The sequence below is a fragment of the Miniopterus natalensis genome, chromosome X (genome assembly GCF_054644295.1).
Source record: "Miniopterus natalensis isolate mMinNat1 chromosome X, mMinNat1.hap1, whole genome shotgun sequence".
Classification (NCBI taxonomy): Eukaryota; Metazoa; Chordata; class Mammalia; order Chiroptera; family Miniopteridae; genus Miniopterus; species Miniopterus natalensis.
In genome coordinates this window covers 42,322,690-42,350,047 of record NC_142103.1, presented here as the reverse complement: position 1 = coordinate 42,350,047, position 27,358 = coordinate 42,322,690, and the positions used below count along the sequence as shown (strand labels likewise).

Here is a 27,358-nt window from a genome sequence, read left to right as displayed (position 1 = left end):
CAGTACAGGTATACTTCAGTAAACAAGAAAAAGCTCTACTAAACCATTTAACACAACTAAAAGAACTAGAACAAGAACAGCAAGGGAAGCCCTGAAGAAGTAGAATGAAGGAAATAATAAAGATCAGAGCAGAAATAAATGACATAGAAACTAAAAAAATAATACAAAAAATCAATCAATGAAACCAAGAGCTGGTTCTTTGAAAAGATAAATAAGATAGGTGAAACTTAGTGAGACTCACCAAGAAACAAAGAGAGAGGACCCAAATAAATAAAATGAGAAATGAAAGAAGTGATATAACAGCTGACCCAACAGAAATACAAAGAATCATAAAAAAAAAATACTATGAGCAACTGCATGTCAACAAACTGTACAACATGGGTGAACTGGTCAAATTCCTTGAAGCATACTATCTTCCAAAGCTGAATCAGGAAGAGTCAGAAAACCTGAATAGGCTGATAACAACTAAGGAAATTGAAGCAGTAATCAAAAAACTCCCAGGCAACAGAAGTCCTGGACCAGATGGACTTATAAGGAAGTTTTACCAAACATTTAAAGAATAATTAACACCTATTCTCCTCAAACCATTCCAGAAAATTTCACAGAAGGGAAAACTCCCAAACTCTTTTTATGAGACCAGCATCATTGTAATCCCAAAATCAGATAAAGACACTATGAAGGAAGAAAATTACAGGCCAATAACGCTAACAAACATAGATGCTAAAATCCTCAACAAAACACTTGCAAACGAGATCCAGCAATACATTAAAAAGATCATATACACCATGGAATACTAGGCAGCTGTAAAAAAGAAGGATCTTGTACCCTTTGGGACAGTGTGAAGGGACCTGGAGAATATTATGCTAAGGGAAATAAGCCAGGCAGAGAAAAACAAACATCACATGATCTCACTTATGTGTGGAATGTAAAGAACTTAATAAACTGATGAACAGAATAGATTCAATGACATGGAAGCATAGCTCAGGCTGACGAATGTTAGAGGGATGGAGGCTGGTGGGTGAGTGGAGGGAGAGATTAACCAAATAATGTATATGCATACATGCACAACCCTAGGACATGGGCAATGGTGGGGAGAGGGACTGGGGAGGAGGAGGGAAATGGGTGGAACGGGTTACTGGGGAGAAAAAGGGACATCTATAATATTTTAAACAAACATAATAAAAAATAAATTAAAAAAAAAAAGATCGTACACCACGATCAAGTGGGATTTATTTCGGGAATGCAAGGCTAGTATAACATCTGCAAATCAATAAATATGATACATCACATAAACAAAATGAAGGACAAAAATCATATGATCATATCAATAGACACAGAAAAAGCATTTGACAAAATCCAGCACCCATTTTTGATAAAAACTCTCAGCAAAGTGGGAGTAGAGAACACACCTCAACATAAGAAACCTATAGCCAAGATCATACTCAATGGTCAAAAACTAAAACCATTTCCCTTAAAAAGAGGAACAAGACAAGGATGTCTGCTTTCAACACTCTTTTCCTACATTATATTTGAAGTTCTTGCCACAGACATCAGACAGGCAGAAAACATAAAATGTATCCAAATTGGAAAGGAAGAAGTAAAACTATCCTTATTTGCAGATGACATGATATTGTACATAGGAAACCCTAAAGACTCCACCAAAGTACTACTGGATTTAATAAGTGAATTCAGCAAGGTAGCTTGATACAAAATTAACATCAAGAAATCAATGGCAGTTTTAAACACCAACAATGAACTTGAAGAAAGAGAAACTAAAGAAACAATACCATTTACCATTACAACTAAAAAATTAAGATACCTAGGAATAAACTTTACCAAGGGTGTAAAAGACCTGCTCTGGGAAAACTACAGAACACTGAAAATAGAAATAGAGGAAGATAAAAACAAGTGGAAGAATATATCAAGTTTGTGGTTTGATAGAATTAATATCATTAAAATGTCCATACTACCCAAAGCAATTTATAGATTCCATGCCATTCCTATTAAAATACCAACAGTACACTTCACAGAGCTAGAACAAATATTCCAAAAATTTATATGGGACCAACAAAGACCCCAAATAGCTGCAGCCATTTTGAGAAGGATGAACAGAGAGGGAGTCATCACTTTCCCTGATATCAAACTATACTTCCAAGCTATTGTAATTAAAACCGTCTGGTATTGATACAACAACAGGCATATAGATCAATGGAACAGAACAGAGACCCCAGAAATAGACCCACACAATTATGTTCAGCTAATATTTGTCAAAAGAGGCAATAACATAAAATGGAGTAAAGACAGTCTCCTCAATAAATGGGACTTGGAAAATTGGACAGGAACATGCAAAAAAATTAAAGGATTAAAGTAGATATCACCGACTTACTCAATATACAAGAATAAATTCAAAATGGATAAAAGACTTAAATGTATGTGGTGAAACCATAAAAATCCTGGAAGAAACATAGGCTTTAAAGTCAGACATCTCATGTAGTGGAATTTTCACTGATACATCTCCTAGGGCAAGAGAAACAAAAGAAAAAAATAAAGAAATAAGAGTACATCAAACTAAAATGCTTCCTCCACACAGCAAAAGAAATCAGCCTCAAAATACAGAGGAAACCCATGGTATGGGATAACATATTTGCTGAGGATATACTTGATAAGGGGCTAATTTCCAAAGTGTACAAAGAATTCATACAGCTCAACAAGAGGAAAACAAACAATCCATTTAAAAAATGGGCAAACACCTGAATAGACAGTTCTCCAAAGAGGACATACAGATGGCCAAGAGACATATGAAAAAATGCTCACTTTCACTAATCATCTGAGAGATGCAAATTAAAACCACAATGAGTTATCGCTTCACACCTGTCAGAATGGCTACCATGAACAAATCAACAAATGATGTGGTGGGGTGGATGTAGAGAAAGGGTAACCCTGCTACACTGTTGGTTGGAATGCAGACTGGTGCATCCATTGTGGAAAACATTATGGAGGTTCCTCAAAAACTTAAATATAAACTGCTTTTTGACCCAATGATCCCACTTCTACTAATATGTCCTAAGAATCTTGAAACACTAATCAGAAAGAATATATGCACCCCTATGTTCATATCAGCGCAATTTAAAATAGATTATATCTGTAAACAGCCCAAATGCCTATCAGTAGATGAGTGGGCAAAGAAGCTGTGGGACATTTACACCATGGAATACAATGCAGCTGTAAAAAAGAAGGATCTCGTATCCTTTGAGACAGTATGGATAGACTTGGAGAATATTACCCTAAGTGAAATAAGCCAAGCAGAGAAAGACAAACATCACATGATCTCCCTTATAAGTGCAATCTGAAGAACTTAATAAAATGATGAACAAAATAGATTCCGTAACATGGAAGCATGGATTAAACTGACAAATCTCAAAATGAAGGTGGGTGTGGGTGGGTGGGTGGGTGGGGAGAGATTAACCAAACAATTTATATGCATATATGTACAACCCAAGGGCACAGACAATAGTGTGGTGAGGGACTGGGAGGAGTGGAAGGGATCAAAGGGGTGAAAAAGGGACTTCTGTAATATTTTGAACAATACAAAAAAAAGAAAAATATAACCCTCCCCCCCCAAAAAATATTGTGCTGATTTCTTTGAAGAAAATGGGTTAAGTATGTGAAGCATAATTTACCACATAGAGGCATTACTTATGGTGTAAGCGCTTAAACTATTTTAAAACAGAAGAAACAAGAAAGATTTTTTTTTAGCTATAAATTTCCCATATTTAATGAAAATTATTAATCTACACAAGAAGGATGTTTTTAATCATAAAGAATTGGTTTCAAATCATGTAAATATTCCAAAGAAAAACATTTTCACCTCAAACATGTAAAGAGTGTGCTGTTTTGTTCTTCAGTTGTTTTCTAACACATGTTTTACTGATGTAAAACTGTTTTCCTTATGAAGGCAAATTGGTAGATTGGAAGAGGTATTTATAGAAGCTGTATGAACTTTGAAAGGCCATTGGAATGCATTTGGAGCCTTTTTTTAATACAATTTATACAATAGTTAATTATACTTGTTTAAAAAATGTTGTCTATATTGTTGAAAATACTATAGGTGTCCCATTTTCCCCCCCATTGACCCCGTCCACCTTGCTTCCACCCCCTCCCCAATCCTTCACTCATTATGGTCTGTGTCCATGTGTTATGCATATATGCAAAAAAGTTCTTTGGTTAATCTATTATTACCCCCTAACCCACCATCCCCCTTGCCTCTTCCCTCTGAGACACGACAGTCTGTTGCATGTTTCAATGTCTCTGGGTCTATTTTGTTTGTTTGATTCTTTTGTTCATTAGATTCTTCTTGAAGAAGACCCTTCAACATTTCATGCAATGTTAGTTTGGCAGTGATGAACTCCTTTAGCTTTTTCTTATTTGTGAAGCTCTTTATCTGACCTTTAGTTCTAAATTATAGCTTTGCTGGGTACAGTAATCTTGGTTGTAGGTTCTTGCTTTTCATCACTTTGAATATTTCTTGCCACTCCCTTTTGGCCTGCAAAGTTTCAGTTGATTACTCAGCTGACAGTCCTATGGTTTCTCCCTTATAGGTAACTAACTGCTTTCCTCTTGCTGCTTTTAAGATTCTCTCTTTGTCTTTAATCTTTGACATTTTAATTCTGATGTGTTTTGGTGTGAGCCTCTTTGGGATCCTTTTTGTTTGGGACTCTCTGTACTTCCTGAACCTGTAAGTCTTTTTCTTTCTCCAGGTAGGGGAAGTTTTCTGTCATTATTTTTTCAGATAAGTTTTCAATTTCTTGCTCTATTTCTTCTCCTTCTGGCTGTCCCATAATGCAGATGTTGTCCACTTGAAGTTGTCCCAAAGACTCCTTACACTATCTTCATATTTCTGGATTCTTTTTTCTTTTTGCTCTTCCGGTTGGGTGTTTTTTGTTTCCTCATATTCCAAATTACTGATTTGGTTCTCAGAATCCTCTACACTACTGTTGATTCCCTGTAAATTATTCTTCATTTCAATTCATGTAGCCTTCATTTCTGATTGGTACTTTATAATGTCATTGGTGATCTTGCTAGTTTCCTCAATGGTATTACTAAGGTCTTTGAGCATCTTTATAACCAATGTTTTGAACTCTGTATCTTGGGGCTTGCTTGGCTCCATTTCATTTATTTCTTTTTTTGGAGAGTTCTTCTGTTCTTTTTTTTGTGACATGTTTCTTTGCCTCTACATTTTGGCTGCTTCCAGGTGTTTGTTTCTATGTATTAGGTAGAGCTGCTATGTCTCCTGGAATTTGTAGGGTAGCTTTGTGTAGTAGATGTCCTGTAGGGTTCAGTGGCTCAGCCTACCCAGTTATCTGAGATGGGTGCTCCCCTGTGTGGCTGTGTGCACTGTTCTCTTGTAGTTGAGCCTTGGTTGCTATTGGCTTCACTGGGAGGAATTGACCCCCAGGTCAATCAGCTGTGAGGACGAGCTGCAACTACAGCCAAAGAGCTGCTATGTTGGAGACACCCATATGGAGCAGGATTTACTTCAATGGAGCTTAGGTGTTCACTTAGTCTGCCCCTTGAGTTTGTCATTCGTGGATGCAGTAAGGTTGCAATTCAGTGTGGTCGAAGCTGGCCACTGGGTGCACTGTCTCTGTGTTCTCCAGGGAGTTGCAACGTCAGCCTCTGCCTGTGCCCTGCCCAGGGCCATTCACAGTGAGCTACACAGCAATCTGTATATTGATGCTACTTGTGCTGGGCTTGAAAGTGTCCAGGAGAGGCCAAGCTATGAACCAATCAGTCCTGGGGCCACTTATCAAGAGGTATGGGGCATGCTGAAGCCAGCTGCTACTTATTTGAGAAATGTTAAGAAAGTTTTAAGCCTGAGGCAAGAGAGGCCATTTGCTTAAAAAATTCACTGGAAATGGCTTCAGTGAGTTTGCAACTACAGAGGGCCTGGATCTTTGGGAATCAGCTGGGTGGGGAGTAACTTGTGAATCTGGTTGATGGAGATTCAGATATGGCACTTGCTTGCAGGCTGGGGGGTGGGCTCATCAAAGGAGCAGTGGCCTCTGCCAGTTCTTTTGTCTGAGAGAAAGCTGCCCATCCAGCTCTTATCCTGATTTCAGTCAAGTTAGTTCCTCCCTGAATGTCCCAGGTTCCTTTTAAGCTGCTGCCCAGTGCTGAAGCTCAGAGGAAGTGATTAAGTCCATGCATGGGCCCCTTACAAGGAACTGTTTCAGACTCCAGCAGCCTCAGCCTCCCTTAGCCACAATCCCTGCTGGTTTTTATAGCCAGAAGTTGTGGGGACTTCTCTTCTTGGCACTGGAACCCTGATGTGGGCCTGGAACCCCTCACTACTTTGGGAAACCTCCACTGCCAAGATATCCCTCCCGGTTTTAAACCAGGGCCCTTGGGTATAGGACTGAAGCCTGGTCTCCACTATTCAGCCCAGATTCACCCCATGTCTCTGCCCCTTCTACCAGTCTTGATGTGCTTCTTCTGTTTCCTCCTTGTAGGACTTTGTGTATCTATATTTCAGGAGGTTCTGAATGATGTGAATGATGGTTGTTCTGTGTTTTAGTTGTAATTTTGATTTGGTTGAGGGAGGCAGCAGGCACCCTTGTTGCTTACACCACCATCTTGTTATCTCCCCCTGTTAATTATACTTTTGCAAGAATTTTAATTGTTTCTTTAAAATACTTTCTGAGAGAACCCTTTCAGTTATTTAAAAAGAACCTTTATGTATACCCTGTGTAGCTGAAACTATGCTATAGGTTTTATATATTTGCTCATTCGGATTTATGAAGATTCAAAGGTATTTTACTAACCTCTAAGTTTGTGTGACAAGCTAACGTAGTATGCAAATATATTTTACTGACCTTTTAACTTAGCAAACTTAACTTGTAAAAATTAAAGTTAATTAAAATGCTCTGGTCCATTCTTTGTTGTCTCCATTTTCTTAGATAATGTTTAGTTTTAGTTAGGGAATGAGAAACCCCTAAATTTCAGTTTACCAAATTGAATGATTAGAATGGCAATAGTTTTGCAATGAAAACAGCTCTGCCATGATAGTAAGTGTGCAAACATGATGCTCTCAAGTAGAATATTTAGCACTTCTAGTCCCAAACTTAAGTTGCTTTATTCAAGCTCTTTATGATAAAACAAAAATATCATTAACAACCTCTTGATTTTATTTTTATAGGACTGTAATAAGAAGCTATCTTTGTATTATATTATTTACTTCTTCATTATTTATTACTTAATTCCTATGAAGTATCCAGTGATTCTTAAAGTGTGATTTTACAACTGACTTGCTGGTCAAGTTTGCTCCCATTTGAATCTTAACAATTCAGAAACTTGTCTTTTGTTTTCATAAGAAATGAAGAGTTGGTTACTTAAAAATAAGAGAGTCAAAAGTTTAAAATCTCCCTTCGCTATCACTTGAAAAAAAAGTGATAAGGATCACTGTGGTTTCTTGAAGAAAGAAACTTAAGAAAAATATATTTTTATATTAAAAGCTGTAAGAATAATTTGGTAAATATTATCAAAGGAGTAATATAGCCTTTGAAATAGAAAAATATTTCCACAAGTATCTCTATATAAAATACAATTTTATCACTATAAGATTACTATATTTCAAACTGTTATGTATAAATGAATTATGAATGCTAGGTTTAAAATGTAAGTTTTCTCTGGGCTTTCTTTTATAAAGAATGCTTTGCGTACTATACGCATTTGTAGAGTTGAATTCTATTATAGTAGAGTTCATTTTTAAAACATGTATTTGATTATACTACAGGTCAAATATCATCTTTAGAAACATAACCAATGATTTCCTTTATATTGAATAAATAGTATGTACTTAAGCAAGATACTGTACTAAGCACTTATATTATTAGGTGCTACCATATACAGTTTGCTTTTTTAAACATAAGGATCTCAAATTTTTAAGTAATAAATTATTAACTACCAGAATGTATCCTTGTTTTACAAGCAACAAAACTCAGTGATCTGAAAGATTTTAAATTTTCTTGAAAACTGATAGCAAGGGAAATAGCTTAGATCTGTGAGCAAGTAGAGCACTAAGCAAGGAAACTACAAGGGTGTCTAGAACAGTGCCACAATTTGGAAAATTATGTACCAATTTAGTACTTTGCAACAGCTACATGTAATTCAAAAAAAATGAAAGCCATGATATAATCAAAATCCTATTGCCTACTCTCCCACAACAATGTGATATATAATTGTGAACATGATGGTAATATGATTTCATTATTGCTTGCCTTGCACAAATTGCTAGAGACTGAGTGATTCTTTACAAACTTAGTTCAAAGTTACACCTATTTTTAATTCCATGGGGAAAAAAAATAAATAACCAGGTGCTTATGGCAGCTGCTAGCTTAAAATTGAATGAAATGGTCTCATATTATAATTACTCATGTTAAAAAATTTATGAATTCCACTGTAGCTTTTTAATAACCCTTTTCCACTTGAATGCCTCAACAATGTGTGAGGAATAATTGTGTCACCTTTGTCTTCATATACTACCCTATTCAGAACAAAAAGATTCAAGTCTTTGTAGGAAGCACTTTTTTTCATGAATGGATTAAGGGTTCATTTATTTAATTATTCTTTAATGAATAAGCTTTGAATGCTGTCAACTTACATGTAATGATTCTTAAAATGGGATCAATGCACAACTCTTAAATCAAAGGAGCATTGAATTGGTGGTGGCAGTGTTTGTGTGTGGAGGTTCTCCTTCCCTCTCTTACCTCTAAAGTTTTCAGAAAGAGAATGTTATGCAAATACAAGTGTGGAAGAAAAGGATTTTCCCCCCTTTACTTATTGCTAGTAAAGCTTAATGTTTTTTTAGAAGTGATATTACACCTCAGAATAGGGGTAATGCATCTTTAAAAGCTAAACTACATCTTCTTTACTTTTATCAAATTCTCTATAAATCTTTCATGACAGTTTATTTAACAAAGTGTCATTGAAACTGTATAGATGATTGATGTGACCCATGTAAGATCAACATGAAATGTTTGTAAATGTCAGCAAAATGTGACCATCTAAAAGTATATAAGGATGGAGTTTCTATGAAAGTGAAAAACAAACAGAAAAATGTTTATCTTATTCTTTACTTTCTGGTATGCAATTACAAATTCATAGAAGTATTGTATTTTATTTACCTTGGAGTTCATGTCATCAGAGGTCTAATTTGCTTTTGACACTTACCCTTTCAAAGCTTTGGTCTCTTATTTATTGGATAAATTTTTCTTTCACTTATGGAAAAATAATATAGACTCAGATATTCTTAGAAAAAAGATAATTGTTTTGGAAAGTATTAGCAGAACCTTGAACAAAGCATTATGCACAAATTATAGGAATCAATCAACATAGAAATATCATTTAAGGGTTACCATCTATGAATATAAGCAAAAAATATTGTTGATTTTCCATTTAATTGAAAACATTAATGGTATAAAAACCCAATGTAATAAGATAGAAAATAAACAGAAGGAAAAAATAACAAATTAAACTATAAACATACAAGAAGTGTACCTCACTAGCTCACTCTTACTTGGATAGCTTCTTTATATTTCTTTCTGAAGTATATCCTTAGTATAGAATAACCCCTTCTTTGGGAATGATGCTTTGGTTGTTATATTTTTGCATTACATTGACAAAAAACCAGAATGAATAGAGTGAAACCAATGCACACGAAGAATGGGAAATAAATAGTAGAGAATACAAAACTAACATTTGAAAATCAGTTGCAATAGTGAGATTTTTCTATTGAAATGAGAATATTTTTACAGGAGGGGGATTACATATATGTTGTTCACTTAATTAATACATTCCTTACTTAATTTTGCAAATAAATGCACAAGTCCACAATACCATGAATTTCAGAATACCTATTCATCATTATAAGCTGTTTCCTATCACAATAGTTTAACTATATGTATATTTTTGCCTGGTACATATTATGAAACGGTATTTGTATATCTTTTTCCTTCTGTGGAGCTCATAAGAAATGCTTGGTTACAGTATGGCAAAACCAAGATTAACTGAAAACTATTTTATTTTTATTTAAAAAAATATTTATATTTTATTTTTAGAGAGAGAAGAAGAGAGAGAGAGAGAGAAAGAGAGAGAGAAACAACGATGTGAGATCGAAACATTGATCAGTTGTCTCTTCCATGCTCCCTACCAGGGATAGAGCCTACAACCTGGTCATGTGCCCTGACCAGAAATCAAACCAGCAACCTTTCAGTGCATGGGATGATGCTCCAATCAACTGAGCCCCACTGGCCAGGGCAGAACTAATTTAAATCCTCAATTAAGCAATTTTCTCTGGGGAATTGTACTTAGCTTTCAGGAAGACATGGCAAAATATGATAGTTCAAGCAGTATATTGAGATCTGTACACATTTCATTCCAAAGTTTTTTGCTCTCTGCATCTCTAGTATAGCACAATGGTTGGTTATGTTCACAGTGATGATCCTAAACTATAGGAGGATTTCTGGTCATCTTAAAAATATTTTATTTATAAATTTGTATTTACAAAAGTAGTAAATTGTTTTAGCATATTTTGAAAATACATTGAACCACAACACTGTAAACATAAAGTGAACTGTAATTTTTTAGTACATACTGATGGCAAAGCTATATGATAGACCCTAACCATAATATCCCATTCTCTGAACAATTCTGTTAACTATTGTATTTTGAAAAACATGTTAACAATCTTTCAGCCTGTTATATATGTATGATTATATTTTCGTGTACATGATAATATTAAAAAAAACTGTACTGAACATTATAGGGGTATATGTAGTTATAGAATTAGTTCCTGCCTATCTCTTGATGAATCTACTTGGAGATATAATTCAGGCTTTATTTGCATTGATTACTTTAAATGTTAAGAAGTGTAAATGCCTTGAGACAAGTATAGAAAAAGATCAGGGATAAGAGGTAGAGAGGTCATTGAAGGATGAATAGCTTTTGCCTGCTGAGAATAGGAAGGCTTACAATGAATAAAAATGAAAGTCAAAGTCTCAATAAAAATGGAATGCATATTATCAAGAAAAGAACAGAACCAAACTCAATATTGTATTTTTTCTTGAATCTTGAATTTCTACAAATCATAATTCAAAACTAAATAATGTTTATAAATTTATTCCTTTTTTTTTTTTTTTTTTTTGGTGCAAGAAAGAACATGGTCGTGTGGGCCATGGTTCAGTGGTTGAGCGTCGACCCACAAATCAGGAGATTGCAGTTTGATTCTCAGTCAGGGCACATGTCCTAGTTGTGGGCTCCATCCCTAGTAGGGGGCGTGCAGGAGGCAGCCGATCAACGACTCTCTCTCATCATTGATGTTTCTCTCTCTCTCCCTCATCTTTCCTCTCTCTAAAATCAATAAAAACATATATTTTAAAAAAATAATATGGATAGTTTTCTCAGGAGTTTTTCATGGCAATATTTGATTTTTAAAAACTTATCTTTACTGTTGAAAGTATTACAGATGTCCCTCCTTTTATTCCATTTACTGTAATGAAAATATAAAACTTGAAATATAGTGTAGTTTTAAATTCATAGCAAGACAAATAGAAAAGTATTTGATAATGTCATAGTGTTCCAATAAATCAGAATTCACAAATGGGAATTTTTTGGTATACTTGGAACTATTCTATCTTTTCAAGAAAAGAAATAGGGACAGAGATTTGCTTTGGTGCTCATGTCCCAAAAACACGTTAGCTGCATTTTGCGAACTCTGAAAACCTTCTGTCTTGGTACTGTCTGAAATACTTACATGTTCCAAGAAGCTCAGTTTTGAAAAGAGCCTGGGTGTCAATCAGGTCATGTTTAGATGCTTGGAGTAACCAGATTATAGTTGTCAACTTGTGACATACCTAAATATAGGAGTTCACATCCAGATATAATAGTTTATGACAGATATTTATAGGGCTTAGGAAGTAAGGGAAACCAGTTCCAATGAAATTGGCAATAATTTTGACAGCCTGGAAGAGATGTGTACACAGTATTGTGGGATATCAAGTTGATGCCTTCGGTTTTCATGCCCTGACTTGATTTCTACTAGCTTTTTAAAGATGGTTTGGAGTAATTATTACCTCAAAAACAGTTTCCTATTTTTAATCTCAATAGAAGGTGTGCTTTTTAAAATTTATTTTTTATTTAAGTATAGTTGGTATACAATCTTATATCTGTTATATTAGTTTCAGGTGTATGACATAGTGTTTCAAATTTATATTCCTTACAATGTGATCACTCCACTAATTCTAGAACTAGAATGGGAAGGTGTGCATTGAGATATTTTTTCAATGCTTTTTCACAGTGGATGACTTTAAGAGCTTTGCAGTTGGGGCTATCTGTATAATAGAATATAAATATGGAATAATGAATTTATTTTGCCTATTTATCATTGATTTCCTATATCATGACTCTTGTAGGTAGCCATAAAAACCTGAGAGGCTTATTTTATTTTGCCCATTTTGGGCAAGAAGGTTGGAGGAGTGCAATACTCTGTTATGTTGCTCTCCAAAGCTGCATAATCTAAATGCAAATCTAACATTGCAGATGAAAATAGTAGGCTACATGGATGAATTGTTGGATGGTAGAAGTGGGATAGGTACTTTACAGTGAAAGAATATGGTTGGTGGTGTGAGCCTTCTTCAAGCTCATATAGCTGTTGTCTTATGTTGGAAGAACTGGCTTAAAACAGTTAATTTTGTAATTTAGAAAACGTTCTAAGGGTAAAATCATGTTGCAGTGAAAATGGTGTGTTACTCTCTTTTCTTTTTTTCAAAGTATCATATTGTTTCATGTTATAAGCAGTTAGAACTGATTAGAAAATTCCAATTCTGCTTAAGAATAAAAATGTGAAAGAATTACCAGAGCAACCTGTCATTACTGCATTCTTATTTGGACAGTATCTTCAATCTAGAAATGCATAATAACTGTCAAGTGGTTATGAATCAAGTTCATTAGTTCTTGGATAATGACATAGAATAAAGTATATGCAAAATACCATGGAAATATATATAGACACTTATTTAAATTTTGGCATTTGACTATTGCTGACTATAGTAATCATTTAGGGACCTCTCCCCTTTATTTGGCTGTAATTGTGACTTTGTAAGCTGTTATTTAAATCACTTTATTCTTGTTATTGATTCTTGGTATACCATCTACCATCTGTCCTAATTTCATTTTTAACTGAGCATGTCCCCACTTATTTAACTTCAACTCCTTATTTATATTCCTTTTTTCTTTAGTCCTCACTGGAGGATACCTTTAATTGATTTTAGAGAGAGGAGAATGCAGAGGGAGAGGGAGAGGGAGAGGGAGAGAGAGAGAGAGAGAGAGAGATCTGTTGCCTCCCCTTATGCATTCCAACCAGGAATTGAAGGAACATGTATCCCAGATATGTGCCCTGACTGGGAAGTGAACCCTTGACCCTTCATTGTATGGGACTACATTCCATCCAACTGAGTCACACTGTCAGGGCTAACTTCAACTCTTTTTAAGGTGTTAATGCCTCTGTTCATTTTAATGTCAGTGGAAAACTGGTGGGCATATTCTCGATTCTTTTTTGAGATTTTTGTTAAAGATATAATTCATCTAATTCCCAGTGAAAATATCTGGAAAATATCATTCTATACACCAATCCCAAGCTTGTCACTCAGAAAATTAATGCACCCACAAAACAAGATCAGGGAGTGTATCTTCTTAGCACGTGAAAAAATTATATTCAAAGTCTGACAAAACCCCAAAAGCAGTTATAATGTGATATAGTCTAATATGTTAGAAATTAAAGACTTGCCTATTTATTGTATGTGGTTTAAGAAGAGAAGTTGTGGGAACAAAGTGATAAAGATCAGCAGTTGGAAGAAAGCATATTTTAGTGTACTCCATTTTAACCCCCAGTCCCTGATGAACCTCACAAAGATAACATTATTTGTCGAGGGGATATAATAATAAATTTTAGGTCATTACCTATGAAAAATTAAAGTGGAATAAATCATTAAGTCATTCAATAAACAGTTATTAAGAGTTTACCACATGGCATGCATTCTTACTAGGCTGTGCTGATACGTAGGTCTGTGTATATACATATTATTTTCATTTTTGAGTGTGTGTGTAAAGTTTCCAAATTTACTAAATCTATAATGAATGCTAATCAACATCAAATGTTGATAACTCAATAAGTATTTGCCATATCAAATTGAATGAATTGAGATTGTTATTGCCTTAATATCCAACATAAAAAATGGGAACTTAATATCTGTTTCCTACCTAAACTCTGTCTCTTTCTTTCCTGACAGATGCTCTCAGTAAGTTAGAGTTTTCATTGATATTCTGCTGTGGCACTGTTAATCTTATTTTGATTGAAACAGGGTTCTGGACAGCAAAATTGATGTATGTTTATGGTGAGGCTGTTGGAAAAAAAGTGGTAAAAAGACTTCTTATTTGGTGTGCCTGGGGCAAGAATTATGATCTTTAAAGTTATAATTTTGAAAATACTCTGTTTACTATGCTTCATTTAGAACACCATGGATGATTAATTTATGCATTTAAGCACAATATCTATATTTTGATTGACAAACCTTTTGTCATTGTCAATGATTTTCTTGCTTAAACCAAAACATAATAGAATTTCACAATAGACAGAGCATTTATCTTTCTTGTTAGATGTTGCTTTTTTATTGAATTTATTGGGGTGACATTGGTTAATAAAATTATTTAGGTTTCAGGTGTACAGTTCTATAATACATCATCTGTATATTGTATTGTGTGTTCACAACCCAAAGTCACGTCTTTTATCACCATTTATCCCTAACTTTACCCTCTTCTAACTCCCTCCACCCCTTTTTTCCTCTGGTAATCACCATACTATTGTCTGTGTCTATAGAGGTTTTTTGTTGTTGTTGTTTTGTGGTTTAATCCCTTTACTTTTTCATCCAGTCCCCCGGTGTTGCCCTTTTCAACACAGAAGTTGTAAAGCCAATTGTATGTCATATAATAATGTCATCAGATTCTCGAAGACAAATATTATGTAGCATAATTATCTCATAAGTTAAGTTTAGGGCAATTTTATTAGATATAAAATATAAATAGGAAATAAAATGATATTTAATACAGTGTAGAAGGATAATGTTATATTTAATTTAAATGCACATTATATGTCAAAAGATACTTTTACACAGTGCAAAATCACTAGACTAATGATTTAGTCTAATCTTTTGCTATTATCTAAAATAAAGATTTGAACTAAACCAAATTATTTTCTTTTTTTTGAATTGGTTATGGTTACACTGGTAAATAAAATTATATAGGTTTCAGGTGCACAATTCTATGATACATCATCTGCACATTCCATTGTGCCTTCACCATCCAAAGTCTAGTCTCCTTCCATCAACATTTATCCCCCCATTTGCTCTCACCCACCTACTTCAACCCTCCTCTCCCTCTGGTAATCACCATCAGTTGTCTGTGTCTATGAGATTTTTTTTTTTTTTTTGGCTTAATCCCATCTAAAATCTCAGTAACCTTTGCTAATTTGTAGGGTCCAACCCTACAAAGTATTATCATTATTATTTTTACTAAATCACAAGCTTAGGTTTAAAAGTTTTTAACCCAATGATGCAGTTAGAAATGGAATTGAATTTATAGATTTTCCATAACAATAGAACTAGAACAAAAGCAGTAGATCAAAATATTCTTTAAACTGAGCTGATATGTCATTCAGTTCACACATTTCTAGCAGAAAATATTTTATACTATTCCTGTCCTTAAGATATGTTTAAAAATAAACTTAGAACACAGACAATTTTGTGAATTTTATCACCTTAATACAGAGGTGGACAAAGGTAGGTTTACAATTGTCCATGTAGAAAATAATACAATAATTAATAAATAATAATATAAAAATAAATTGTTTCATGTATTCACAACTATAAACCTACTTTTGCCTACCCTGTATTTTGTTTATAGCGAATGTTTAAGAGACTTGTCTTTTCTTTTTATTTCTGGCTTACAATAGTTTCCAATTCACTAGTTAGTTTTACTTAATGTTTATTGTAGTGAGTAGTAACTTAGAATAAATTGGTCTATATCTGGTAAAACGTAAGTCTTGTTATTTAGGTTTATAGCAGTCTTATTTATTAGAACTTGAATTCCCTTCGGTTTGCATTCTGCTAAGCTTTTCAACCTAGGAAACATTCTCCTTTCTTTATGAAATTAGGAATTTACCACAGTAAGCATAAGAAATAAAGATCTGTTTTCTAATCACTCATTGTTCAATATTAGGACTGAGTGCTTCTGGGGAGAAATGTCGTTGGAGGGGTGTAGTGTTTAACTTTTTTTTTTTCCTGAAAGAGGGGGAAATGTGTCTTTCTTGAAGAAAGACAGTTGGCAAGCCTGATATGTTACTCTTCATTTAGGGAGAGATATTGTAATAAGACAATGTTTAGTTATAAATAGCAGTTATGACTTAAGTAAAGACCTGTTTCCTGTAAGACAAAAACATTATAGTGATAAATGATCACTTATTGTTCAGATATAGCAACCTTACATTGTACATATCCCCAGTATACTACATTATTTAAAATAAACTACTTCAGACATTATTCAATTAGTTGAATTGTTACAATGAATAATTACTGTAAAAATCTATCCATATAGATATTTTTCTGACTGAAATACAACTACAGTTAGCTTCTTGATCATAATTAAAATCCATGGAGGTTAAATAGGCTTTTGAGTTGTAGAATTTGAAGGAAGCTTCAAAAACTAACACTGAATGCTGGAGCATAGGACACATTGAATATTAATTGTTTTGTTAGCTTTGTTAACTAAACCTGATATCCCATGAGAGATTCTTTTGTTCAGAACCAAACTCAAACATTTTTTCTCAGGGTTAAATTATAGCAAGGAGAATGATAATATACACACACACTTATATTTTGTTCTACACTGCCATTTACCCTCATTCCAGATAGTAATGCTTAAAGCTTCTTATAAGAATGTTTTTTACATTACATTTATATGAAAAAAGTAATGCATTCTCATTACTATTGTATTTTGGGGAGAAATCAAAATTTTGAAAATTGAAGAGCTTGGTAGGAATAAAAGGCAGATATTGTTTTCTGATAGAATAAATCCACTATTATTGCTATTTTTATATTCCAGCTAATGTTCAGAAACAAGCTATAATCCAATGGCAATACACTTTAAGATCAGCTAATGGTCAATATTTGATACATGTCAAAGCACAGTTAGTGATAAATCATCTGTATTTACCATGGGAAACAGTAGGTATCTAGAAAATACAATGTTTATCTCAAGTATTCTTTTTTTTTAATATGACTTTATTGATTTCAGAGAAAGGAAGGGAGAGGAAGAAAGAAAGATAGAAATATGAATGATGAGAGAGTCATTGATTGGCTGCCTCCTGCATGCCCTCTACTGGGGATCGAGCCAGAAACCTTGGCATGTGCCCTGATAGGGAATGGAACTGCAAACTGTTGAGCCACACCAGCCTGACTCTCACATATTGTTATAGGTTTTTTTCTTGTTTGAACACTATTCTGCTTTGAGCAGATTTTCAAGTAATTTTTATGAGTTTTTTACAACAAAACATGTACTAAAATTGGAATGATAGAGGGAAAGATTAGCATGGCCCCTCTACAAAACATGTACATTTATGAAACAGGTTTTTTTTTTTTTTAATTTATCTCACTCATATTTAAAGACTAGATCAAATACCACCTCCGTTGATCTCCTCAGGCTGAATATTTCTCTCTTTTGTGCCCCTCATGCATTGCTTATGTCAGTATTTTAGTCATTAGTATACATTTACATCTTTCTCATTAAATTGTGAACTCTGGCAATGTATAATGCATCTTTATATTAAACACAACACTGAACACAGTGTCTTGTACACAGTGAGCACTGAAAACATCTATATGGAATCAAATTTCTGTGAGTCATTGCTGAACATTAGCTGCAGTATACACTCACAAAAATATACAGGCTTATAACTTATATAAAATAAATGAGAGAAGATAATTTAAATTTTCCAGTTGCTCTGCTTGGAGTTTTCTGGATGTCCAAATGATAAAGGAATTGGTGACAAACTTTAGAAAGATAAGGAAAGGGATTGTGCATGAGAGGAGAAATGTTCCTGCTTCAAGTATCACTTTTATAGCCAGTGGTTGTTTTCAATTCTAAAACAAATATATTGAACATTAATATAGAGATTCATGAAAAATATTGTGGCAGTTGTTGATCTATGTTGGAAATAGTTCACCCCATTATGTCATGTGGATTGCATCTTTCTTTTTGTTTTATGTGGTGCCTTATAAGCATACCATTTTCCCCTTGGGATTACTGCAGTGACCTGTATTCTCAGTATGCATAAAAAGTTTAAGGTATCTTGTAAGAGCTTATAGTTCATGGGGAAAATGTGTCCATTAAAAATTTTCTTTTTCCCCCCAAAAATAGTCTTTAGAAAAAATACAGTCTGGCCCTGGTCACTGTGGCTCACAGAGTCGGCCTATGCACTGAAGGGTCACGAGTTCGATTCTGGTAAAAGGCACGTATCTGGATTGCAGGTTTGATCCCCGGCCCCAGTCAGGCACATGCACGAGACAACAAATCAATGTCTCTCTCTCATTGATATTTCTCTCTCTCTCTTTCCCTCCCTCTCTCTCTCTCCCCTCCCCCCTTTCCCCCTCTCACCACCTCCCTTTTCCCTTTCCACTCTCTTTAAAAATCAATGAAGTAAATGTCGCACTGCTTTTTTATCCACTCATCTACTGATGGGCACTTGGGCTGTTTCCAGATCTTAGCTATTGTAAACTGTGCTGCTATGAACACAGCATAGGGGTGCATATATTCTTTCTGATGAATGTTTCAGGATTCCTAGGATACATTCCTAGGAGTGGAATCACTGGGTCAAATGGCAGCTCCATTTCTAATTTTTTGAGGACGCTCCATACTGTTTTGCATAGTGGTTGCACCAGTCTGTGTTCCCACCAGCAGTGTACTAGGGTTCCCCTTTCTCCACACCCTCCCCAGCACATGTCGTTTGATGATTTGTTGATGGCAGCCATTCTGACAGGTGTGAAGTGATACCTCATTGTGGTTTTAATTTGCATCTCTCTGTACACCATGGACTACTATGCAGCTGTAAAGAAGAAGAATCTCATACCCTTTGGGACAGTATGGATGGACCTGGAGAATATTATGCTAAGCGAAATAAGCCAGGCAGCGAAAGACAAATATCACATGATCTCGCTTATACATGGAATCTAAAGAACTTAATAAACTGATGAACAGAATAGATTCAATGACATGAAAGCATAGATGAGGCTGATGAATGTCAGAGGGATGGAGGAGGGCGGTGAGTGGAGGGGGAGAGAGTAACCAAAGAATTTATATGCATATATGCACAACCCAAGGACATAGACAATGGTGGGGAGAAGGACTGGGGAGGGGGAAGGGATGGGGTGGAACAGGTCATTGGGGAGAAAAAGGGACATCTATAATATTTTAAACAAAAAGAAAATTAAAAAACTAAAAAAAAAAAAATCAATGGAAAAAATAAGATTAACAAGAACATTTTTTTTTTAATGTTTCTTTATCTTTATTGTTGAGACCATTACAGATGTCTCCCTTTTAGCCCCACTGATCTCCTCCACCCCACATCCATCTCACCCCCAGGCCCTCCTCACACCAACATCTACATCCATGGGCCATGCCCATAAACATACAAGTTCCCTGATTAATCTGTCCCCACCCACTTGCCCCTCCCCACCTTCCCTCTGAGATCCCTCAGTTTCTTACAAACTTTTATGTTACTGGATCCACTTTGTTCATCAGTTTATTTTGTTTATTATATTCCACATATAAGTGAGATCATTTGGTGCTTGTCCTTCTCTGACTGGCTTATTTCACTTTGCATAATACTCTCTAGTTCGCTACATGCTGTGCCAAAGGCCAAAATATCCTTCCTCTTCACAGCTGAATAGTACTCTATGGTGTAAATGTGCCACAGCTTTTTTATCCACTCATCTACTGATGGGCACTTGGGCTGTTTCCAAATCTTAGCTATTGTGAATTACTCTGCTATGAACATAGGGGTGCATAAGTTCTTTGCGATTGGTGTTTGGAGTTCCTTAGGCTATATTCCCAGAAGTGGGATCACTGGGTCAAATTGCAGGTCAATTTTTAATCTTTTTAAGGAAACTCCATACTGCTTTCCATAGTGGCTGCACCAGTCTGCATTCCCACCAGCAGTGAAAAAATGCAGACTGGAAAAGTTACGGGTATCTTATATTTGCCAAATCTAAAGCTTTCCAAGTGTTCTAAATGAACCATTGAACACTTTGATATTTTTACCTCTCTCTTTTTATGGCTATATGTATTATGTATGTGTGGATATTTGTTATGTATGCATACACACAGGTATACACACAGATACCTTTTTTTTTTTTTTTTTTTTTTTACCTTAGTCAAATATGCCACAATGAACAAATGGTTGACTTCTATCAACTTGAAGAGATTTTTCACTTAACTGCTTTGTCTGGTTATTCTGAAGCTCAGCAATGATTTTGTGTCTTTATTGTAATATTAAAACCTTCCATGAATGAAAGAAGGACTGTTGAAATGCCACCAAGATGAAGTAAAATGTTCTTTTCTGTCAAACTAATTTATCTGAGTAAAATCCACCAAACTATTGTCATAGTTTTCTTAGCATGCTTAGAGCTCTGTGGTGGTACAAATGAAGGAGCATATGGAAGTGACTTTCTCCAAGGTACCAGTGGGTCTGGTTCTGTGGACTACATGTGCCTGTTTGCACTGCTGGCAGTTCAGTACCCTGGGAAAGGCATTGCTTTCAAATATGAGTAATTGATGAATTGTATGTAGTATGCAAATGTGAATGCATAAATCTCCTGAATGACAGCTTAATTTATGTGAGCTTTTAAGAAAGTGGGATTAGATTTTAATTAAACATCTTCAAAGGCACCCTGACTTATACAGTTTTTTTGGCTGCTATCTTTAGATAGAAGTGGGGGGAGGTTTAAATAATAATTTTACACATATTATCCACATTTTTCTACTAAGTGGTCATTGTTTCATAAAAATCAAAGTATTTAAAGAAGAAAGACATTTATCTTTAATTATAAAAGCACTGTCACATTGCAATAGTTGCAGTTTGTCATATATAACAGATAGATGTAGGAAACTATATATGGTTTGAAAGTTGTCTTAAACTTCAAACATAATTTGGGAACATACTTCAGATTCTACCATATATTTTAGTATGCCAAATTGAGCAATGGTAAATGTGGATGACATTTCTTAGTATAGATCACTAGAATATCAATGCTACATATGACTTTCTACATATTAATACCCTTAAAATAGCAAAAATAGTTGGAGATAGAGCTGTCTACTCCTCTTTGCTCTTAAATATGTCGTGTACATAGATGTAGCTGTGTGTATATAGTTTTTTTTAATTAAATTTATTGGAGTAACATTGGTTAATAAAATTATATAGGTTTCAAGTATACAATTCTATAATATATCATCTGTATATTGCATTGTCTGTTTACCACCCAAAATCAAATCTCCTTTCGTCACCATATATTCGACCCCCTTTACCCTTTACTCTACACCCCTTTCCTTTTGTATAGTTTTAACTTCTCTTTGATAATAGTATTTAGAACCTTATGTAGTGTGCAGATTAGGATTAAGAAGAGACAAATTAAAATCTTTGAAATTTATGAGCACTTTTTCCATTTATCTTTCTGTGTGATTTCATTAGAAATTAAAAGGATATACATTTAATAGATCCACTTAAAGTGTGCTGTAAATGCTATTTTTAAAAAATATATTCAATTTATTTATAGTTTCTAGTAAATCACATTGCCCATAAGTAATAAATATGTTTAAAATTTTGACCAGTTATGGGTTATTCCAAGTTTTTACCTGTTTTTTCTACATATTTGCTTTCTTTTAATTTTCATTGAAAAGCATAATTTTTTATTACTGAAAAATGACTACTTATACCTCTTCACTTGAATATGTTTTTCCTCTAATGTAACATTGTGGAATGAGTACTTCATAGGTTCTAAATCTCAGCTCTGCTCCTACTTGTTGTGTGACCTTGGGCAGATAAATTAACTATGCCTAAGTTTCAGAATTTTTGCCAGGATGAAGTTACTTAATATAAAAACACTTAGAAGTGTGCCTAACACTTGATAAGCGCTATGTAATTTATTGTTGTTGCTTATTTCCATGGTTGCCATCATATCCTCAGTTTTAAAAATATATCTTTTATTGATTTCAGAGAGAAGAATGGAAAGGGGGAGAGAGAGATAGAAACATTAATGATGAGAGAGTCTACATTCATCGACTGCCTCCTGCATGCCCCCAACTGGGAATCGAGCCCGCAACCTGGGCACATGCCCCAACTGGGAATCCAATCGCTATCTCCTGGATCTTAGGTCCATGCTCAACCTCTGAGCCATGCTTTGCTGGGCCTGTCTCCTCTCTGGCCACAAGACAGCTTCATTTCCATGTCTATGATTTAGTATGGAATGTGTTTACCATGCATCTTCTTGCCCAGGTCCCATCCAACCTTGAGACATGGCTAAGGGCTCCTTTCCTCCATAAAGTCTTCACTGACTTCCTTCCTCTGAACCAGCTCTGCTTTTCCTTAGTTCTTTTCTTTCAAAGCCTTTAATCATTTGTTCAATCATTCCTTATTTCTTTTGTTTGCACCAGGCTTACTGTTGTGAAACTTAAAGTCCACTTATATGCATTCTGCCATGTAACTTAAAAATTACTCCTAGCGTGAAGTCCTAGCTCCCTTCAACTGATTTGCCTTTATCCAAGTTTGGCGAATCAAGACATTTTAAACCCAAGTGAGATGACCATGCACAGTTCCCTCCTTCAGCTCCCTGCTTATTTTGTTCTATTATGCTTGAATTTGTTTCTTCCAATCTGAGGAGGTGCTCCTCTTTTTATTAGAAATTAAGGAAAGGAAGGTAGTTTGTCTTACACTAGGTTAAGAAATAAGTGCATAAGGTGTAGTTGATTTAAAGTCAGACAGAGGAGGGCTACAGTCTGGATCTGCTGGCTGGCCTTTGGAAAGTTAACCTCTCTGAGGCTTAGTTTCTTATTTTAACATAGGGATAATAAAATTATTTAGAGAATTAAATAAAATTGATGTGAACCTCAGTGTAATGCCTCACACATAGTAGGTGCTTATTTTCCAATACTTTTCTTTGCTTTTAATCATCCAACAACAGTAACAAATTCATAATAATGGCCTATACAATGGATTTAAAGCCCTTCCTTAACTGAGCTCTGAAATGGACCAGTTTGTCCAGGAGCAAGCTGTGTGGGACTAAATTTTCTAATTTCTTCTCTGCAGGGCTCAGAATGTATAGATACCTAATTTTAACACATACTATTATATTTTAAAGGAAATGAAAAGGACTGAGATCAGGATGCATCTGTTTTGGGTTTTTCAATCAGAACATGGAAATTAGCTAATCCTAACAACTTAAGGTTTTGCAGCTTTCACGGAAGACAAACTCTGTTCCACTGTGGGCTCTCTGTATTTTGACACACCTTTTTTTTTTTTTTAATTTTCGTTCAAAATATTACAGGTGTCCCATTTTCTCTCCAATGACCCATTCCACCGAGTCCCACCCTCCCCCCAGTCCCTCTCCACACCATTGTCCGTGTCCTTGGGTTGTGCATATATGCATATAAGTTCTTTGGTTAATCTCTCCCCCTCGACCCACCCACCCCTCTCCATCCCTCTGAAATTCGTCAGTCTGATTCATGCTCCCATGCCCGCACAACTTACAATAACTAAGATCTGGAAACAGCCCAAGTGACCATCAGTAGATGAGTTGATAAAAAAGCTGTGGAACATTTACACCATGGAATACTATGCAATTGTAAAGAAGAAGGATCTTGTACTGTTTGGGACAGTATGGAAGGACCTGGAGAATATTATGCTAAATGAAATAAGCCAGTCATAGAAAGACAAACGTCACATGATCTCACTTATATGTGGACTCTAAAGAACTTAATAAACTGATGAACAGAAATTGACTCACTTTAAATGTAAGTTTTCTGGCTATAGCCATTTCAACTCTAGCAGTAGCATATTATTTATACTTTATTGCTTGATTTTGTGAACTGGGTGTAACTTTTTCTATAATCTAATTCAATCTACATTTGTGATGAAGTGCTATGTCAGGAACTGTAGTAGGCTCAAGGATGAAATTGGTAAGCTCCACGCAGTATGGGCCATATAAGCCTCATGTGGTAAGGAGATCTTGCAGAGCACTTTGCACAGCTGAGCTCTCACTAAATATCTATTTAATTTGATTTTTCACTTCCTAGAGAATAGAACCCTTTCATAGAGCATACACGTAACACTATTTGCATTCATTTTTCAAGCTAATCTTTTTATAAATTAATAGACCTATATTGTAAAATACACAATGGGAGTTTAGGTTTAATAGTTTCTCTCCTGTATCATAACTATATTTTAGTGAAAAAATACTTTTTAAAAATAATAAAATGTTCAGTAATAAGTTAATTCTTAATTATAACAATTCTTACCAACCACATACAATTTAAAAAAAATAAATTATTATTTTTGTTAATAAAAAAAAGCCCTAAATTTTTTTCTCCTTGGAGTAAAAGTTGTAAAATATTTTCAAATTGTAACCTCTTCTTAGGTAGTACAAATAGTAGTTTAGAGCCAAGCAGAAGTGGTTTTGAATTTTGTTACTAGCTGTGTGACTTTAGGCTACTTATCTAATCTTCATGGATCTCAGATTACTATCTGTATATTGAGAATAATAATATTATTTGCAGCATTTTGGTAGGTATTACATGTTATGTGTACATATATCTTTATCTCTATCTTTCGGTCATCTATCATACTTTATATCCCAGTGTTTTTATTTACTTTTGCTTGTACACAATCAAATTTAACTTAGATAATTATAGACATATATCATTTTCAATAGTCTAGATTGGAAAAATGAAACAAAGAAGAAATGTTTAAACCGATCATGACTGTTATGAAAAGAACCATGGCTTGAAATCAGTAAACATTGGTTGCAATCATGGTTTCTCTCCAACTAGCTCTGTGATCATGAATAGGCAAACCATTTCACTTCTTTGGGTTTTAGTTTCCTTATGTGTACAGGGAAGAATTTGCACTAACAGTACTCTAAGTCTCCTTACAACTTTAACTTTTTAGGATTCTTTAGGTTCTTTGTCTCTAGAAATATCCTAGCATAGTGATTCAATGTGCTGGACCTAGATTTTCATTGCCTGGGCTCTCATTTCATTTCTCTCACATAATAGCTGTATGACTTTGGAAAGTCATTTATGCCTCTTGAGCCACAGTTTTATGCTCTTTATAATGAGCATGCAATTAATAGTACATACTTCATAATGTTGTTAAAAGTATTAAATTAGTTAACATGTATAAAGAACTTAGAAGAATTCCTGGTACATAGTAACTATTTACTGTAAATTACATTACCCAGAGCTGCAGAGGACAGAATTCATGTCTTATACTTCTTATTGTCCCTCATTCAGATCACCTGACTTTGCCTCTAGTAGATGCTTGTGAACAGTTGATTGATGATACAGATTTTAATTCTTCCCAGAGTAACCACATTAAAAAAAACTCCAAAGTTCTCATTTTTAAGTTTAATAAGACTCTAGATACATATTTATGGAAGAATGCAGCCTGAATCATAATGAGCAAATAATGATATTGGACAACATGGATAATAAAGATTATAGATGACCTCACTTCATAAGTTACATTTTAAGCTAACCTTCTTTCACTGTCATGTTTTTGAGTGATTCCCCCTCCCCCCTCCGCCCAGTAATATATCCTTATATATTATCTTCCAAGATGTCAGATGCTCATTGTTGTACAACAAAATTGGGAAAACATTTTCTTGCTAGAAAAATAAAATTCTTCTGTTGATGGAACTTAAAAATCTTTTAAAATATATTCTTTACAATTATTTATGGACTTTCTACTCAGTATGGTTTGCATGAGGCCTTAAAACAAATAAATTAGAAAATTATGAGAAAATAGCCTCCTTGACAAGAAAGATATTTATGCTGTAATTAATGTTTACTTAAGAAAGACCTATGTAATCTAACCCAGGAAGTCACAGTATACTTTAGAAAGGATATTACACTTGTTTTGCCTGCCACCGTTTGGACATAGTTGCAGAATGCATCCATGTGCTCTCTTATTCATTTTGCCATTTATTTCCCCTCCATTTATTTTAATTTCACAATACTCATATTACATACATTATAAAATGGAGACAAGTTGTGCTTTACCCCTTTCTCTTAAATCGAAAAAATAACAAGTACATACATCTTCTTTCTGTCTTGTTGGATCAACATCCAACTCATTGTAAGCAAAATATTGTACAAGGTGGGGCAAAAGTCAGTTTACAGTTGTGAGTATGCAGAACATTGTTTACTCTTGTATTATTATTTATTAATTATTGCGTTATTTTCTGTATGAACAACTGTAACCCACTTTTGCCTCACCCTGTATGTCTCATTCTAAAAAGAAACTAAACCCAGGCTAATTTTGCAGAATTTCATAAAGAAGGAAAATTTTTAAACTTTCATTAGTGATCTCTGTTTTGGGGGCAGTTGTGGATTTTAGAGCTATGTGCTGTCACTGGTCTCCTAATCTGGAAGCAATACAGGAGATGGCCCTCAGAAATAGAAATACACTGATAGTCTGACCGTATCTGAATAATATTGCCAAGAAATGTGATGCTAGTAACCAGCGATTGACTTTGGCCAAGTTTGCTTATTTCTAGTAGAATCTGACCAAACCCAGATACTTCAGTCCTTTTGAGATGTCTAAGTTTGAAGTGGTTATGTGCTAGTTAGATCTTACAATGAACTTCTGAGAGATAAAACTCACCTTTCTTTATTCAGTAAGTCTGGAATAAGGCTTGGCAATTGTAGTTATTGAAAACCTCACAGGTAATTCTGATGTGTTGCTAAGATTGAGAATCACCAGGTTACTTTTTTCTACTATAAAAATTGTCTCCCTTTTCCATTTTCTTCAAGATGAATTGCTTTCCTAGTGAGACTATAAATTTAGTGAACAATGGTATGCTGTAAACATTTGAGTCTTAACATTGATGGACTTTTTAGGTAGAGAGTTGTAGCCCATCTCTTGTAGACATAGGAAAGTCTTTTCAGCCGATGCATGTGTGGATACATGAGTTTAATTTTATGT

The 27,358-nt window shown here is 34.6% G+C and overlaps 1 protein-coding gene and 1 non-coding gene across 2 annotated transcripts in view; both read left to right on the top strand.

Moving 5' to 3' along the window:
• The window catches only part of DACH2 (dachshund family transcription factor 2), a 665,744-nt gene that overhangs the window by 250,987 nt on the left and 387,399 nt on the right, over nucleotides 1-27,358 (top strand). The window lies entirely within an intron of this gene.
• LOC148090464 (U6 spliceosomal RNA) lies at nucleotides 17,641-17,742 on the top strand. The gene has a single exon (XR_015713743.1). It is a non-coding gene; the product is annotated as a U6 spliceosomal RNA (small nuclear RNA).